Source organism: Ambystoma mexicanum, chromosome 13 (genome assembly GCF_040938575.1).
Source record: "Ambystoma mexicanum isolate Mex_15411 chromosome 13, UKY_AmexF1_1, whole genome shotgun sequence".
Taxonomy (NCBI): domain Eukaryota; kingdom Metazoa; phylum Chordata; class Amphibia; order Caudata; family Ambystomatidae; genus Ambystoma; species Ambystoma mexicanum.
Genome location: NC_090938.1, coordinates 395,193,144 through 395,212,317, shown reverse-complemented (window position 1 = coordinate 395,212,317; position 19,174 = coordinate 395,193,144). Strand labels below are relative to the sequence as shown.

Genomic DNA, 19,174 nt, shown 5'->3' with positions numbered 1-19,174 from the left:
TCGTCAAAAAGACACAAGAAAGCGACTGATTCTAAGGAATCGGATCGCCATAGGCACTCGAAAGAGATCTCGATCTAGGAGTAGATCGAGACATTCTTCGTCATCATCGAAAAAAATGAAGAGGAGACATAGATCTCCCTCATCTTCTTCTTCAGTGGACCGAAGAAATTCGTTGTCCGACTAAATCGGATTCTCCCAGTAAGTGGGAAGAATTCCACAAAAATATGATGGAGGTTTTCGAGAATGCGGCCCGACCCCCTCGAAAGACCCTTGAAAAAGCCAGACCCCTAAAGTCGTTCCATTGGATGACAGAGGGAAGTCCAAGGCTACCATGGCTAAGACCGGTAACGTTGAGGAATCCAAAAAACCTCGAGTCGACGTAAAACCGTCAAAGACTCTTCGAGAGTCGAGCACTTCTCCAGTGCCATACAAGAAACTCAAGTCGTCGAAGACTTCGACTTCGTCGACGCCCTCGACGTCGATAATTTTGACCCCAAAGCCAAAAGCGTCCTCGACGCCATTATCAAAGTCATCTTCAAAGACTTCGAAGACCCCTTCGAAAACATCGAGGGATTTTCCAATTCCTTCGAAGCAGATGGAAGAGGAAGAAAGGAGATTCACTCCTTTGCCCAGGTCAGACTTTTTCAAATCTATGTCAGCAATCTATGAAGAGTCTGCTTCAGAAGAAGATGTTACTCCTTTGGGAGTTACTTATGGTACAAGACAAATTCCTGAGGAACTTATTGACCAGGAATCTAGAATGAGAGACCTGAGTGATACTCTACATTCTGCTAGTGGAGTTGACACATCCCCAGGATTAGAGTTCGCCAAACCTGATCCTGCATAGCATGCAGATGCTGGGTACAGGGGTCTTATGACCAGAGTAGTTAAATATATGGGTTGGGGTAATACTTCACCCATTTTTTAACAAGATGACATGACGGATATAATCGTCAAGGGACCTCAGAAAGATCATGTTCTCCCTTTCCACAGAGCCCTCCAAAGGACTGTGAAGAAAAACTGGGAGAAGCCAGAAACTGCTGTTGCTGCAGATAGCACTTTTGCAAGAAAATATAGACCGGCTGGAACGGATCCTGAATATTTGAATAAACATCCGACTCCAGAAAGTTTAGTCATTCAGGCAGCATCTACTTCAAAACAAACTGCTTATCCAACTATCCCTCCAGATAGAGATGATAAAAAAATTGATGCCTGGGCACGTAAAGTTTTCACATCAGGCAGTATGGCACTTAAATCGGCAAATGTAACCTGTACCCTAGCCAGGTTTACCCATACCCTGTGGGACTTTATTTCGGTGGCGGCTGATCATATTCCGGAAGGCGAGGAAAGGGAAGGCTTCCTGAATATAGTCAAAGACCGGAAGCAGGCAATGGGGGAATATCTCCAGTCTGGACTAGATACTGCTGATAGTATCAGCAGATCCATGGCTGCAAGCGTTGTGCTACGCAGATTTGTGTGGTTGAGGAAGTCGGGGTTTGCACCGGACGTGCAAGCCAGACTTCTCAACATGCCCTTTGATGGCTCGAGGCTCTTTGGCAGAAAGGCTGATGAAAGCCTAGAAAAACTTCAGACCTCGAAAGCGGCAGCTAAATCACTTAGCGCCTCTTTGCGCCAGCCTCTAAAACCCTATTGCAGCTCATCTTCATGGAGGGGTCGTTCTTTTCGATACTACTCCTCTTTTGGTAGAGGAAGAGGACAGGCTTCTCAAAGGGGCAAAATAAACTTCCCTTGTGGAACACGAGGAAGAGGTGCAAAATCAGCCTCAGGAGCGGCATCTGTACCCTTAGCCACTCCTACAGCCGCCTCCAAATCCCTCTGAGACCTTGTTACACAAACCACCAGTGGGAGGCAGGATCTCTCAACATCTGAAGGAATGGCGGGGCGTTACCTCAGATGCTTGGGCACTGGAAACAGTAGCCCAAGGTTACTGTCTCCCCTTTCTAAAAAGGCCTCGGAATCATCCACCGGGAGCCAACTCCGCCAAATTTCCAGATCCACTCCTGTTGCAGGAAATTTTAACCCTGCTAGAGAAAGGTGCCATAGAACCGGTACCTGTAGCGGAGAGGAACAGGGGTTGGTACTCCCCATATTTTCTCATCCCAAAAAAGGACGGAGGACTGAGACCCATCTTGGACTTGAGAGATTTGAGCAAGTTCCTCAGGAAGGACAAGTTCAAGATGGTGACTATTTCTCAGATCCTTCAGGCTCTCCAACTCCAAGATTGGTTGGTATCATTGGACCTTCAGGATGCTTACTTTCATGTGCCAATCCATCCAAAGCACAGAAAGTACCTGAGGTTCGCGATTGGCAATTCACATGATCAGTTTCGAGTTCAGCCATTCGGGTTGACCTCCGCCCCGAGGGTTTTCACCAAACTGTTGGCGGTTGTTGCAGTAAGTTTCAGGAGAGAAGGTATTCACATATATCCCTACCTGGACGACTGGTTGATCATGGCAAGTTCTCCAGAACAAGCTCAGGAACATCTTTCGATCACCTGCCACTTCCTCCACAAACTGGGCTTCTCCCTCAATTTCAAGAAGTCCCACATGATACCATCCCAGAAACTCCAGTTTATCGGAGCAGTCTTGGACACTTCATCGGGAAAAGCCTCGCCTCCCGAAGTGAGAGCTCTCCACATCCAGCAGATGGTAACGAAGTTTCAGAATGCCCAACGTCTACCGGCCTTCGATTTTCTCAGGTTGCTCGGCCTCATGGCATCCTGCATTTTCCTAGTACCAGAGGCCAGGTTGAGAATGAGATCCCTTCAATGGGCACTCAGAACTCAGTGGTCCCAGTTCTCAGGGAATATGTCGGATCTTCTGCAAGTTCCGAGCGCAGTTGCTCAGGATCTTCTATGGTGGGCTTGCAACGACAACATTCTCAAGGGAGAGTCTTTTTGGCAACCATGGCCGGAGATAACGGTAGTGTCGGACGCCTCACTCACGGGGTGGGGAGCCCATACCAACGATCTGACAATCAGCAGTCGTTGGTCTCCATCGGAGTCCAAACTACACATCAACCTTTTGGAGCTGAGGGCAATCAGACTAGCGCTGAAGGCCTTTCTGCCCTCTGTACAGGGAAAGAATGTCCTGATAATGACGGACACCACGGTGGCCATGTACTACCTCAACAATAAAGGAGGAGTAGGGTCACTGCCACTGTGCAGAGAAGCAATGCAGCTCTGGTTCTGGGCAATATGAGAAGGAATCTCTCGATCGGCAATTCACCTAGCCGGAGAGAAGAACATGGCGGCAGACGCTCTGAGCAGGCAGAGCACGGTCTCTCACGAGTGGGAGCTGGCTCAGGAAGTCCTTCTGGAGTTCTTCGCCCTTTGAGGAACCCCTCAAGTGGATATGTTTGCCACCGCGATCAACCGGAAGTGCGATCAGTACTGTTCAATGGAATTTCCTCAAAGGGGAGCTCTGGGAGACGCATTCGTAGTGGAGTGGAAGTTTCCACTGCTGTATGCGTTTCCCCCAGTCCCCGTGATTCCTCAAGTAATCAGGAGGTTGAGAAAGTTCAGGAAAACTATGATCCTAATTGCCCTGGATTGGGTCAGGAGGACGTGGTACCTTCTAGACATGTCCATCTGCCCTCCAATACGTCTTCCGCAAAGAGAGGATCTTCTCTCGCGAGAGGAAGGTCGGGTTCTCCATCCAGAGGTCAAGACACTCAACCTTCACGCATGCTTTCTGAGAGGTTGAGATACAAGGATTGGGATCTTCCGGATGACGTAATGGAAATCTTGCTCTCGGCCAGAAGACCAGCAACAAAATCTTTGTACCGATGTCGCTGGAATAGGTTTAGTAAATGGTGCAAAGACAAGGATGTGGACCCTTTTCAGTGTGGCACCCCAATGGTGTTCTCTTTTCTACTACATCTAGCTAATCTGGGGCTCCAGATAGGAACAATCAAAGGATACCTTGCTGCGCTGTCCATTTTCAAGCGTTCCTCGGAAGAGGTTTCATATTTAAAAATACTGTTAATAATTCAATTCTTAAAGGGGCTTACTAATGTATACCCTCGAGTACCTTTTCATGTACCAACTTGAGACTTAAATTTAGTATTAAAATTCTTGACTTATATACCTTTTAAGCCTCTGCACTCATGTCCATCGAGGCTTTTGACTCTTAAAAACTGTCCTCCTTGTGGCCCTATCATCAGCCCGCACGGTTAGCGAACTTCAGGCTCTCTCATGCAAACCACCATATACTATTTTTTATAAAGATAAGGTAGTCCTTAAAGTTAAACCTTCGTTCGAGGGGATTGGGTCCTCCGACGTATTCCATATCTATGACATGTAATCACCACAGCTGTGCTGCTTCGGAAACTTTTTTCTGCGTCCTACGTCGATGAGCCGTCGTCGAGGACCTCCTCCGACGTCATCCGATGTGATAAGTAGGACGCACGACGCCCGTAGCCTCACTTCCGTTTTTTACGCGAACGTGTTGCTTCGTGAATCTCGGTTAACGCCTCGACTCTTTGGAGTTCTGTTCTTCTCGGTTCTTCGAACCTGTTCGTTTTTGTGAAAATCCTTCGTGTGAAGATGTCTTCTACTTCGTCTTCGACCCCGCGTCCGGGTTTCAAGAAGTGCGGGGAGTGTGGGTCCAAGATGTCGGTGACGGACTCGCACGACGCCTGCCTCTGGTGCCTCGGGGAGGCCCACGACACGGATGACTGTATCGACTGCCAGTCGCTCACGTCCAAAGCCTTACGCGAACGTAAGAAGTTGTTGTCGGTAGGTCGGGTGTCCAAGCCCCGGAAGTCGAAGTCTGCGGGGCTTTCGACGGATGATTCGAGGGGTGACTCTCCGCGTCATCGTCGGAAGTCTCGTGGGTCTCCTTGTAGGAGTCGGTCTCGCCACTCCTCAGCCTCTTCGAGGCATTCTCGGAAGCGCCGACACCGGTCGTCTTCCAGGTCCTCTTCTGAGGACTCTGCCCGGCACGTCGCTTACCCCACCAGCCGTGGGACGCCGGAGGAATGGGCTTCCTTCGGGAAGAAAATGCTGGCGATTCTTGAGTCGCAGGGTACTAAGCCGTCCGCGCCCCCGAGTGGGGTCGGTCGTGAGAGGTCGAGAGACACCGCTCGGAAGAGTGGTTGGCACGAGTCACGGGAGAGGTCCCGTTCGGACAAGGAGACTCGTTCTCGACGTACCCGTTCCAGGTCCCGGTCCTTGACGCTTTCGAGACCGTGTGCACCTGTGAGGTCTTCGAGGAAGACATCGACGTCTGAGGCGTCGACAGGCTTTCTCGAGGCTCCGGCTCCGAGGAAGTCGTCGACGCTCAGGTCGTCGAAGGACACGCTCGGGGCTCCGGCTTCGAGGGCTGTGTCGACGCCACCGATGCTGGCGGCGCTGCATCTGACGTCGACGCCGATCCTCTCGCCGCCGATCCTCTCGCCGCCGGTACCTGTTCTCTCGACGCCGGCGCCGATTCGCTCGACGCCATCGACGCCTTTCGTGTCGGAGGTACCCCGTGGCACGGGGGAACCCCCTAGGAAGGCTCTGGTTAAGAGCAAGCACTCTCGGGTGCCTTCTTTTCGCCACCTGGAATACATTTCAGAGGCGGATGAGGATTCTGATGGCCTGGTTCCTAGTCGGGTTCCAGATGAAATTGTCTTGGGCCATAGTCAGTTTGACGATTTGAGGCAGTCACTGCATGATGCCAGTGGACTGGACACCTCTCCGGAGGTGGAGTTTTGTAGGCCTGAGCCTGGCTCTCATGCCGATTCCTCGTACCTGCGCCTTATGGCTAGGGTTTCTGAGTACTTGGGATGGTCTGCTCCCCCAGGGGAGTTTGTGCAGGATGATCTAACGGACATCCTTGATGTTGGTCCCCCAACTGACCCGGTACTGCCGTTCCATATGGCTTTACAGAGAAGGGCGGCGGCGGCTTGAACTGCTCCGGAGAGTCTCCCGGCGGTGGGCAGATCCTTGTCGCGAAAATACCGTCCAGCCAGTAGCGACCCCTGCTACTTGACCAGGCACCCCACTCCGGAGAGTTTGGTGGTGCAGGCGGCCACGGCCCCGGCAAAGCAGGCTTCGTACCCTACCATCCCTCCTGATGGGGACGACAAACGTTTTGATGGCTGGGCAAAGAACGTGTTTTCTTCTGGTGGTATGGCGCTTCAGGCGGCCAACTCCATTTGTGCCTTGTCTCGTTTCACACACACTCTGTGGAACTGTGTTGCGTTAGCAGCTGAACATATTCCCGAAGGGGACGAACGGGATGGTTTCCTTGCTATGGTCCAGGATGGTAAGGATGCCAAGTGTGAGTCCGTTCAGTCGGGTTTGGACTTAGCTGAATGCGTCAGTAGGTCCATGGCGGCGAGCACCGTGATACGCAGGTTTGCGTGGTTGCGGAAGTCTGGGTTTGCTCCTGATGTGCAGTCCCGGCTCCTCAACATGCCCTTTGACGGTGAACACCTTTTTGGCAGCAAGGCTGACGAGAGCCTTGAGAGGTTGCAGACCTCAAAAGCTGCAGCGAAGTCGTTGGGCGCTGCAGTTCGACAACCTCCGCCTTTTCGTCCTAGGGGACAGCAGTGGAGGGGTGGTTCCTTTCGCTATTACTCGTCCTTCAGTAAAGCGAGAGGAGCTGGCAGTCAAAGAGGCCAACGCAGGGGTACCAGTGGTGGACGACAGGGTACCCGTGGTGCCAAGGCCGCTCGGGCAGTTGCCTCTTTGCCCTCAGGTAACGCCGCAGCCGCTCCCACTCAGTCATGAGGCCATGTCCCATGGTTCGCCGGTTGGGGGAAGGCTGGCGCAGCATCTTGTAGAGTGGCAAGCCATTACTTCAGATGTGTGGGTTCTGGAGATCATAACCCACGGCTACTGTCTTCCCTTTCGGCACAGGCCTTGCGACAATCCACCGGGGAACCTCTCTTTGCAGAGTCCGGATCCGCTCCTTGCGCAGGAAATTCAAGCCCTGCTGGAGAAAGGCGCCATAGAACTGGTGCCTGTAGCAGAGAGGAACAAGGGATGGTATTCCCCTTATTTTTTGTTTTCGAAGAAAGACAGGGGATTGAGACCCATCATGGACTTGCGCGGTTTGAACAAACTCCTCAGGAAGGACAAGGACAAGTTCAAGATGGTTACTCTCTCTCAAGTCCTTCAGGCCCTTCAGCTTCAGGACTGGTTGGTGTCACTCGACCTCAAGGATGCTTACTTCCATGTGCCGATCCATCCCAAGCACAAGAAGTACCTGAGGTTCGCGGTTGGCGACTCACACTTTCAGTTTCGGGTCCTGCCGTTCGGATTGACCTCCGCCCCGAGGGTTTTCACCAAGCTCATGGTGGTGGTGGCAGTGCATCTCAGGCAAGGGGGGATTCACGTCTACCCCTACCTGGACGATTGGTTGATCAGGGGGAGCTCTCCCGCGCAAGTCCTGGATCATCTGCCCGTCACCTGCCACTCCCTTCACAGGCTGGGCTTCTCCCTCAATTTAAAGAAGTCCCATTTGACGCCAACACAGCGGCTCCAGTACATCGGAGCAGTGCTCGACACTTCCCTGGGGCAGTGTTTTCCTCCCCAGGTAAGGGCTCTTCACATTCAGCAGATCGTGCAAAAGTTTCAGCATGCCCAGACGCTCCCAGCGTTCGAGTTCTTGAGGTTGCTCGGCCTCATGGCATCCTGCATTCTTCTGGTGCCAGAGGCTCGCCTGCGGATGAGATCTTTGCAGTAGGCACTCAAGACGCAATGGTCGCAGTCCTCCAGCAGGATGTCGGTCCCGGTTCAGGTGCCGCCCTCGGTCGCCCGGGACCTTCTGTGGTGGGCCGTCAATGGCAACTTGATGAAGGGTCTCCATTTTGGCTTCCCTGGCCGGAGGTGACGATCGTGACTGATGCATCCCTCACGGGATGGGGATGCCAACGGGCTGACAGTCAGCGGTCGTTGGTCTCCGTCGGAGTCCAGACTCCATATCAATCTGTTGGAGCTGAGGGCCGTCAGGCTAGCCCTAAAGGCTTTTCTGCCGACTGTGCGAGGAAAGAGTGTCCTGATCCTGACGGACAATACAGTGGCCATGCACTACCTCAACAAAAAGGGGGGGGCAGGGTCACTTCCTCTGTGCAGGGAGGCGATGCAGCTCGAGTTCTGGGCCATCCAGCAGGAAGTTTCGATCTCGGCAGTTCATCTGGCCGGAGACGAAAACGTGACGGCGGACGCTCTGAGCAGGCAGAGCGCGATCTCTCACGAGTGGGAGTTGGCTCAAGAGATTCTCCTGGAGATCTTCGCCCTTTGGGGGACCCCTCAAGTGGATCTCTTCGCCTCCAGTGTCAACCGGAAGTGCGAAAGGTTTTGCTTGCGGGAATTTCCTCCAAAAGGAGCCTTAGGAGACGCGTTTGTGGTGGAGTGGTCATTCCCGCTGCTGTACGCGTTTCCTCCAGTCCCCGTCATCCCGCAAGTGCTGCGGAGGTTACGGAAGTTCGGTTCCCGGATGATCCTCATTGCTCCGGCGTGGGCTCGGAGGACGTGGTACCCGGACCTTCTCGACTTGTCCATCTGCCCTCCACGTCGTCTTCCCTACCGAGACGATCTGCTCTCACGGGAGGGGGGTCAGGTTCTCCACCCAGAGGTCAGATCCCTCAACCTTCACGCTTGGCTTCTGAAAGGTTGAGGTATAAGGATTGGGACCTCCCTGAAGACGTGATGGAGGTGTTGCTTTCGGCCCGAAGGCCAGCAACAAAGTCTCTGTACCGTTGCCGTTGGCGTAAGTTCTGCGACTGGTGCAGAGTTCAGAATGTGGATCCTTTTGCATGTGACATCCCCATGGTTCTGTCCTTTTTACTTTCTTTGACCCACAGGGGCTTGCAAGTGGGTACCATTAAAGGTTACCTGGCGGCGCTGTCCATCTTTAAGCGCTCGTCTGAAGAGTGTTCTTACTTTAAAATCCCTTTAATTTCACAGTTTCTGAAAGGGCTCACTAATGTGTTCCCTCCCTCACCTTTCCTGGTGCCCGGTTGGGATTTAAACCTTGTTCTTAAGTTTCTTATGGGTGCTCCGTTTGAGCCTTTACATTCTTGCCCTTTGAGGCTGTTAACTCTGAAAACTGTGTTTTTAGTTGCGGTTACTTCCGCTCGCAGAGTGAGTGAGTTCCAGGCACTTTCAGTTAAGCCACCCTTCACTGTATTTCACAAGGACAGGGTTGTCCTTAGTGTTCGTCCTTCTTTTCTTCCGAAGGTAGTGACGGAATTTCATTTGGCCCAGAAGGTTTTTCTTCTGGCATTCTATCCTCCTCCGCATCCTGGTAAGGAAGAGGAGAGGCTCCATAGGCTTGATCCTAGGAGAGCTTTAAGCTTTTATGTTTCACGCATGTCCCGGGTCAGAGTGGACGATCAACTCTTTATTGGTTACGCTGGAAAGCGTTTGGGGCAAGCTGTGACGAAACAGACTTTGTCTCGCTGGATTATTTTAGCCATCTCGGAGTGTTACCGCTTGGCGGGTAAGGACCCACCGGCTGGCTTGCGGGCCCATTCTACCAGGGGTATGGCTGCATCTACTGCCCTGCAGAGGGGTGTTCCTATTCGCAACATCTGTGATGCAGCCACCTTGGCTTCAGTACATACATTTGTACGTCACTATTCCCTCGATTCCATCCGAGGACAGGATCTGGCCTTTGGCAAGGCGGTCCTTTGCTCTGCTGTTTGATTGGCTATTCTAAATTTTGATTCTAAATTCTTTCCCTCCTCCTTGCTCTGGTACTGCTTTGGGAGTCTGTCATAGATATGGAATACGTCGGAGGACCCAATCCCCTCGAAGAACAAGTTACTTTCTTACCTGGTAACGTTCTTTCGATGGGATGGTCCGACGACGTATTCCATATCGCTCCCGCCCTGCCTTCCCCGCTGCAGAATTTCTTTTGCGATTGCAGCTTACGTTCCGCAAGGCTTTGTGTCTGACTGGCAGTTGACTAATGTCACACGTTCTGGGGGAAAAAACTACAACTGAGGCTACGGGCGTCGTGCATCCTACTTATCACATCGGATGACGTCGGAGGAGGTCCTCGACGACGGCGCATCGACGTCATCGACGCAGGACGCAGACGCCGAAAAAAGTTTCCGAAGCAGCACAGCTGTGGTGAGTACATGTCATAGATACGGAATACGTCGTCGGACCATCCCATCGAAAGAACGTTACCAGGTAAGAAAGTAACTTGTTCTTCTTGCCAAAAGTAGTATCGGACTTCCATTTGTCACAAAAATAGTACTACCAACTTTTTATCCTCCTCCTCATCTTGGCAAAGAAGAGGAGAGATTACACAGATTGGATCCCAAGAGGGCTCTTAGTTTTTACATCTCAAGAATGGCTAAATTGAGACAAGATGACCAACCTTTTGTGGGTTATACTGGTCATAAACTAGGCTTTTCTGTAACAAAACAGACCATTTCCCGCTGGATCATATTAGCCATAGTTGAATGCTACAGATTAGCGGGAAAAGAACCACCAGATGGGCTTTGAGCCCATTCTACAAGGGGAATGGCTACTGTAAGGCTAATTTCCCAAACCTAGTGAGTCCCCTAGCAGCTTTGCTGGATTTTTGGGGTTTATTTTTTTCTCTCCTGCTAAGAGTGAGATTCTTTTGCTCCCACTCTTAGACATGATTTTAGGTGTTCCTTTAACTTTCCATGTGTTTTATGGGCTATGGGGTCTTTTACTCCATAGGGTCTCATGTGTTTTTTTTTTTTATGTGGGTTACACAGCACGCTCCGTGCCATAACCCAGGGGTGTCGTAGCGAACCCCCAACATAGACTCCATACCCTGGGACTGACTACTGTCTCCCAGGGCATGTAAAGTCACCATTGGCTTTACTAGTCCCAAATTGAACAGAAACCAGTACAAACCATCATATTGTGGACGTATTGGTCGGGGCAATTCGATTGCCCCGGGGTCTGTTGTTCGAGGGGGCACGTCTCCGTCCGTCCGCTCTGATAGAGTTTTGGCTGGTGGCAGTGGATACTACTTTTTATATTCGACCGCAAATGTATCTCTATGGGATTTTCCCATTGTTCGAGGCTACCAACTTTAATTATTTAATTCTTATAGCCTCGAACATACCGCTGGTTTATTTATTTAATATTAATTCACCGGTTGGTATTTTTTGCCAGAGCTCGATTCTAAAATGGCGTTTGTGTTCACTTCTGTGACTCCAACCCAAGTCGAGCCCTTTGTTCCACTTTTTGGCGGGCTTCTCCACAGAAGCCTCTAAAAGTGGTGCCATTCTGTCTGGGTACCACAGGGAGTGTGGGAGGGGGTTTAGCCACCCTGGACTGAGTTACCTTGGTAACTCAAGTCGCACTCTTGTGTGATTGGCCCAAGTGGTGAGCCGGCCGGCTCACCACTTAGCATTTTTGATTGACAGCTAGGCTGAGTGAATGGGGGTGTGCTGCATAAAAGCAGGGCTTTGGGGACTGGAACTTCAGAAGTCGCCACAGGACCTAAGAATCCGAGGAGGGAGAAGCTGAGCCGACCTGCAACAACGATATCACCGGTGGAGCCCTGCTGAACCGTCTCACCACTTTTCCCGACGACCGAGGAGATCTCCAGTCCGGAGAGTCTTCTTCCTTTGACTGGTGGGGATAACCAGTTTTGCCTTCTTTTCACCTTCCTGGAGCATCTCGTGGCCGCCTTGCCCGTGCCAAGCACCCCGGCAACCGGAATACCATGGTTTACCACTACCGTGAAGAGAAGGGTAGTGCCTTTTAACCGGAGGACTCCGCGGCTGGTTTCTTCCCTGGCAGTGCAACGACCTTCATCTTTCCTCCACGGCGAGACCTCTTCTTCCTCTGGACGAAACACCGACTTGCACCTGCTGCCAGGAACAACTGCCCCCGCTGGAGCTTCCTTCATACTTAAGGTACTGTGTCCTGCCTGGCTTCCCTTGCGACAGATTGTTCGGGGTGACAGTAAAGCCTCGACTTTCTAACCTGGGCTGACCTGGGGCAACCTAGCTAACGTTTCCTGACTTTAATTTCATCCTTTTTGTGCAAACTATCTACAAAGACTCTTTGGGCATAACCCCCTGGTGAACCTGGACCCCTTCTGCTTGCTCTCTCCAAGACTGGGCCTTGCAATTGACTTCCTTGCTCTCCAGTAGAACTCTGCCTATCCTGCCTTAATGTGGTTCTTTGAATAAGTATTGAAACTTGTGTGCTTCTTTAACTCTGCCTTTCCCCCACCTTTCTTTACAACTTATTAGAGTGTCATCTTATGCTAAGCGCTCACCTCTGTCTGAAAATAAGTGGCGTTTCTCACTAAGACTTGTCTAATAAGTGAATAGGGTTGTATATATATGATAGTGACTGTGTGTTGAATTTACTTACCTTGTTTTTGCTAGTGTAAATCACAAGTGTGTTTTTAAATAAATAATTATATACGTTTACACCAAAGCTTTGGTCAGTGTTTTGTGCTACTGTGTCCCTGTACCTATTGTGTATACTCTGCATACTGCCTAACTCTTCTTGAGGGAAGTCTGACTGTTCAGCAACAGCTACCAAGAGAATCTGTGTGGTACAGACTGCTACCAAGTGGGTTTACTGCCAAACACCTGTAGTCTTAAATCTCTTGCAGTGGTCCCTAAGGGAACTCCACAGGTTTCTGCCTAACAGCTACTTCTGCGGCTCTAAAGAGGGGAGTCCCAGCAGCAGATATTTGTGCAGCTGCAACCTGGAAAACAATGCATACTTTCGTTAAACATTATTGTTTGGATACTTCCTCCTCTAACGAGGGTTTATTCGCAAAGGCAGTTCTGTATTCTGTCCACGAAAACTGAAATTAGTACTCCCACCTCCAAAAAATTGATAGGCTCCCATAGCAGTATCACAAGATGAGGAATACGTGGGAGGACACAATCCATTCGAAGAACAAGTTACTTACCACAAGTTACTTACCAACTGTAACGTTCTTTCGACTGGATGTTCCTCCCACGTACTCCTCATCGACCCTCCCATCCTACCCCACAGTACAGTTTACGTTTTCTTACACTTTCCTCTCACGAAGAATGTATCGGTCATGGGACACGCCTGGGTGTTCCTCATATATATATATTTCTGAGGCTTGTGGAATCTGCTTAGATCACATGCTGTGCATAGGCCGACATCTAGTGGAAGCTGCAGAGTATTAGTTTGTTTTTCGAAATTCGAAAATGGGCGTCGACACAGGGCGTGCCAGTAATACTATCCCTAGTGTGACGTCCACTGTACCCAAGATCCCTCACGCGTCTAGGATCCTCAGATTGTTTTTTTCCGCCATACTGGTCGGAAGCATCTTGCGGAGTCCCCTGGCCTTAGCCATACTTTTGCTAAAATTATAAAATAATAATCTATTGACATCCTTCCCCACCCCAACGTCGAACTTCGACACTCGACGCCGGCTGGAGAAGAAATTGACCGTCGGCTGCTGCATGACGTATTTGAGCCTCGGAAGGCCGCTGGCCTCGGCCCGGGCCTGGTAGGCCGCTGGCCTCGGCCCTGCAAGTAGGGAGAGTGGGGGGTGGTACATCGTCTACACTCTTGGTATATAGGTACACCTTATATATTTCCTACACTTAACAGCCCGCTGCCTCAAGGTGCGTATGGAGGGTACCCCTTTTCAATTCTGCCCCAAGTGCAAACGCAAATACCCTTGGGTCGACAGGTACGCCACAAGCAATCTCTGCTTGCCGAGGGACCACCCCGAAGCGAACTGCAGAGCGTGTAGTAAGTTTAAACCTAAGACACTTAAGGACCGTTCGACGAAGCGTTGGGCCCACCACGCCAGGCAGGCGGCCATGGCTGCGGAGGGCGCCTTCAGCAATGGCAGCGACGCCGTACTTTCGGACGGCGAGGGCATTATGGCGTCGAAAGACAGCCGAGCGCAGGTCCCCGACCTCGGAAGGTCGTCCGGCAGGGCGGCTATGGGGAAGACCCCCGGCGACGCAAGCGCTTCACATACTACACACACTAAACACACTAAGTCCAACCGAGACTCGACGACGTCAAGTTCTCGGAAAGAGGCACAGACAGAACGGTCCGATTCGGTGTCCTCTGGGCGCTCTAGATCAAGATCGCCGCATGACTCCAGGCAATCATCCACTCTTGCCAAGAGTGCCTCGCTCCCTAGGCTAACAGAAGTTCGATCGTCAGAAGACGAAGACGACTTCCACCCCCAGGCCGCGCTCCACGAAGCGGAGCCCGCAATTAAAGCCAGCGAGGCCCAACGCTCGAAGGACAGGGACACCTCTCCCGATCCTCGACGCCAGGCGTCGAAAAACTCCGGAGCCACTAAGGGACAGGGAAAAAAATTTTCTACGCACGGGGAGGGGGGAAAACAGCAGAAGAAACTACCTGTACATTCTTCCACACCTGTGAGACACTCCAACCCCCCTAAACAGACAGACAAGTCCAGGTCTGCTGATAGGTCCACAACCAGCAAAGCTACTCAGGATAAATCCCATAGACTTGCTGAGAGAGTCATTCCCAGTTCCAAAAAATGGTCCAGTGAAGACATAGATAGGGTCATGTCAAGAATGTCTTTGTTGGCTGATTTTTATGATAAAAATCCAGAACATTTCCTCTCGTATGATCCACAAGGGGCCACACCCTCAGGCTCTACTGATCCTATCCCCCCGAGTAAGAAGGCCCGGTTTGAAACCCCGATGAGGTCTGAACCCTTCGAGGTACAACCTTACGCAACACCATACTCTCGGTATCAAGGAGAGGCTTCCTTTTGTGGAGACCAAGATTTTGGTATGATGGAAGAGTAAACCGGGACGGGCTACTATGGGGATGATGAGGACCAGGAAGAAGAAGAGGATGACCCGGAAACATACAGAGTAGATTCCCCGGTAGAGAACGAAGCCCCGGTTACCGACTCCCCGGTCGATAACCAGCCCCTCCTAAATGAGGTTCTCGCTCACGCAGCAGAACATTTCCACATTGACACCCACGGTGTACAGGAGGAAAGGGACTTCGCAGAAGAGTTAGTGGGAGAAAGGAGGCCGGTTGCACAGACCATCCCTATCCTTAAATCCATTCAGCGGAGAATAGATCCGTCCCTGGTGAACCCAAACCTCACCAGAGCAGTCAATCCCAGGGTTGAAAAACTTTTCAGGGCAGCTCAGTCTGACCCTCTCTTTATAAGAGGACATCTGAAGCCAGACACCCTAGTTGTTACCAACACTCGTAAGAGGGCTGGAACACCCTTGTCTTCGTCAGAAGCTCCTCCCGACAAGGAGAGCAAAAAACTATACGGTTTCGGCAGGAAGGTAGCCTCAACGGCCGCCTATCAAGCAAGGATTGCTAACTCCACCACCCTGTTGGCCAGCTACAACTACCATCAGTGGGAAGAAGTCGGGGCTCTCATAGCCTCTGCTCCTGAACTGTTGACGCCGCGGACAACGCAGGAAGATTGATAGCAGAAGGTACTGTTATCAAGAGACATGCGTGGTTACGGCAGTCTGGTTTTAAGACAGAAACTCAGGCATCATTGTTAGACAAACCGGTGGAAGCCGATCTGTTTGGGAAGGCGGTCGAAGACGCACTGAAAAATGCCAAGGACGAATACGAGACACTCAAATCCCTTGGCCAGCTAACCAATAAACCCCCTAACCAGAGAGGGAATAGTAATGTTCGTCGCCCACGCGGCCAAAATTCCCAGAGAGGATCTAACTATTCCCAGGGGCAGGGTACACAGTGGAACAACAACCAACAGTCTACCCAGGGTTACGGCAGAGGTAATAGGAGAGGTTGTGGTAAAGGCAGAGGCAGCCCCAGCAAGGGAGGTGGCACGCCTCCACCAAAGCAGTGATGCTCAGTTCAGGGTCCCTTCTCACGCAACCCCAGTAGGGGGACGCATTTCAAACTTCACCCAGGCTTGGGAAGGGATCACATCAGACAGATGGGTGCTGTCAACAGTATCCACAGGGTACTGTATAGAACTACTGCAGCGTCCCCGGAACCATCCTCCACGACAAAGAGTACACTCCTTAGAACATCAGAAGATTCTCCTCGAGGAGATCGCCATTCTTCTACAAAAGGACGCGATAGAACTCGTCCCGGGACACCAGGTAAACAAGGGTATTTATTCAACTTACTTCCTTGTGCCAAAGAAAGACTTGACAATGCGCCCAGTATTGGACTTACGGCCTGCCAAAAAGTATGTCAAGCCCCAAAAATTTTGTATGACCACGCTACAAGAGGTAATCCCCCTCCTAAAAAAGGGGGATTACATGGCAACCTTGGATATGAAAGATGCTTATTTTCATATTTCCATGTTCCCAGCGCACAGAAAGTACGCGTGCGTCAAGGTGGACAGTCGCCACTACCAATTCAAGGTACTGCCCTTCGGGATAGCTTCAGCACCAAGGGTATTCACCAAGGTACTGGCGGTGGCGGCTGCACACCTACGCAGGGAGGCAATCCCAGTGTACCCTTATCTGGACGACTGGCTCATAACGGGGGAAACCCCAGGAATTTGCAGGACAAACATTCAAAGGACTATCGACCTCCTCCATGAATTAGGCTTCTCAATCAACGAGAAGTCAAGCCTGGTGCCAAGCACCTCAAAACATTTCCTAGGAGCAATCCTGGATACCCAGGAGGGGTTGACCTTTCCTTCAGAAGAAAGAATTCGGAATATATTACTGCAAATTCCTCATTATCAGTCCGGTCAACAAATAACGGTACGCAAAGCAATGCGTTTACTGGGCATGATGGCGTCATGCATTTACCTGGTCCCCCACGCGCGCCTGCGCATGCGTCCCATGCAAGAATGGTTGGCGAGTCAGGCAAGTGGTCAGTGGGACGATCTAGTGGTCGTTTCGCAAACACTGGTACAAAGCCTCCACTGGTGGACAAGAGAGAATCTCGCAAAGGGGAAACCCTTTTACGATCCCGAAGTACAGGCAGTAGTCACTACAGATGCATGTCTGACGGGGTGGGGAGCTCACCATCTCCACCACACAGCTCAGGGTCTCTGGTCTCACTCAGTGGCCAAGAACCACATCAACCTGCTAGAGCTTCTGGCAGTATTCAGAGCGCTTCAGGCGTTCGAGCCCCATCTACTAAACCTGTCAGTGCAAATCCGGACGGACAGCACTACAGCCATGTTCTACCTGAACAAGCAAGGAGGGACTCGCTCGCCAAATCTGTCCAAGCGTGCCCAGAAAATCTGGATATGGGCACTCAGACGGAACATCTTCCTGTCATCGCAACATGTTCCAGGGGAGCTCAATTCCCTAGCGGATGCTCTGAGCAGAGACTCCCTCCCAGAGGAACACGAATGGGTTCTTCACAGAGAGGTCGTAGAAGATCTCTTCTCTCAGTGGGGTTTCCCCACTATAGACTTATTCGCCAAAAGCGAAAACAGACAATGCCCAGGATTTGCATCCAGGTTCCCCCAACCAGACTCCCAGGGGAACGCCCTGTGGATGAACTGGTCAGGGATGTTTGCGTACGCTTTTCCACCAACTCCTCATCAGGAAAGTGGTGAACAAGATGAACAAGGAATCGATGACGCTCGTCCTAGTTGCTCCCATGTGGGCAAGACAACCGTGGTTCCCACACCTACGCAGGATGGCGGTGTGCGAGCCCATCAAACTTCCAGCCTGGTACAACCTACTGTCCCAGCACCAAGGTCAAACAGTGCACCAGCAACCCAACTCAATGAACCTGGCAGCATGGCTCCTGAGGTCATAGAGTTTGGACACCTCAATTTGCCACAGAGGTGTATGGACATCCTAAAGGAATCTAGGAAACCAAACACAAGGCACTGTTACTTTGACAAGTGGAAGAGGTTCGTTATCTGGTGCCAGAGTAGACAAATCAACCCGGTTGATTGCACTCCTTCCACTATTGTTACATACATGCTCCACCTGCTAGATGCGGGATTGGTTTTTAACTCACTGAAAGTACACCTGGCAGCCCTGTCGGCTTACACCACTTCCCATAGCAAAGTTTCGTGGTGGAAAGTACCAGTAGTTAAAGCCTTCATGGAAGGAGTAAAGAGACTTCACCCTCCGATTTCAAACCCACCACCAGGGTTGGACCTTAATGTGGTGCTAGCCAAGCTCATGGGCCCCCCTTTCGAACCCATGCATAAAAGCAGTCTCAATCACCTGACTTATAAAACGGGTCAGTGAAATTCAGGCTCTGTCAGTGCAGGATCCCTTCTTTCTCCAGCATGGGGTCTGGCATGGATTCACATGCTCATGAATATTCCCCGTCGTCAGGCTGGGAATCCTCGGTAAAGAAAAAACCAGTATCAGTTTCGTTTCTGATCTGTCTTTCGTAGTAATAACCAATCGCTGGTCTCTGCGTCATACTGACCACAGCCAATGACTGCCCTCTACCTAAGCACCGCCTCTGGCAGCCATCTTCAGATTTTTACCGCACGTTCATGTGTTGGGATCCTCGTGCTATTGCTCTCGAGCGTTAGTGCTATTTTTTCGCGCTTTTTACAAAAAACTTCGATTCTTTCGGTCAAAAGAGCCTCAAGCTCCACCGATCCTACATCCGATCAACGGGGACCCGTGTCGGATTCATCTGTGCCCCTCAAGGGTGAAGATTTCGTCGAGCTACACTTCGGAGGACTCCAGAAGCTTCTCAGGCCCGGTCTCGGAGATGGCCCAGGAGAAGGGAAGCTCGACGCCCGGAAAGCTGTTCAGGGTCTGCCCTGGATGCCAGCTGCAGAACGTCTTCAAGGAGGACGAACACTCTTTCTGCCTTTACTGCCTTCATGAGGACAAGACGCACGTGGAGAAGGACTGTGCGTTTTGCGGCAACATGTCGGAACGGACCATGAAGGACCGCCATCAACGTCTCGCCAACTGGCTGGAGGGTAAGAGCCCGTCTGGCGAGAAGAAGAAGAAATCTGAGCGGTCTTCTAAGACCTTTGAGGGCGCCCCGGCGACGGGGGCCCAACATAAGGCCAAGCACCGCGAGTCCGCTGGCACCGGGAGCGCCGAACGGTCGGGCTCTACGGGCGCCAGGCAGGGCGCACCCTCCCCGGCACCATCAACCACGAGCCAACGCTCTGGGTCGGGTAAGAGGAAGGCCGAGCACCCGGCGAAGCTCCTGGAGAGGCCCCGGTCGAGCTCTAAGGCAGAGGAGGAGCGAGGTGGTGAAGGCCTTGATCTATCCGACCAAGCCCTCTATCGAAACGGTCGCGGCGGCCCTGGCTCA

The 19,174-nt window shown here is 51.5% G+C and overlaps 1 protein-coding gene across 1 annotated transcript in view; it reads left to right on the top strand.

Moving 5' to 3' along the window:
* The window catches only part of IPO4 (importin 4), a 3,008,003-nt gene that overhangs the window by 557,297 nt on the left and 2,431,532 nt on the right, over window positions 1–19,174 (top strand). The gene's annotated exons all lie outside the window — the stretch shown is intronic.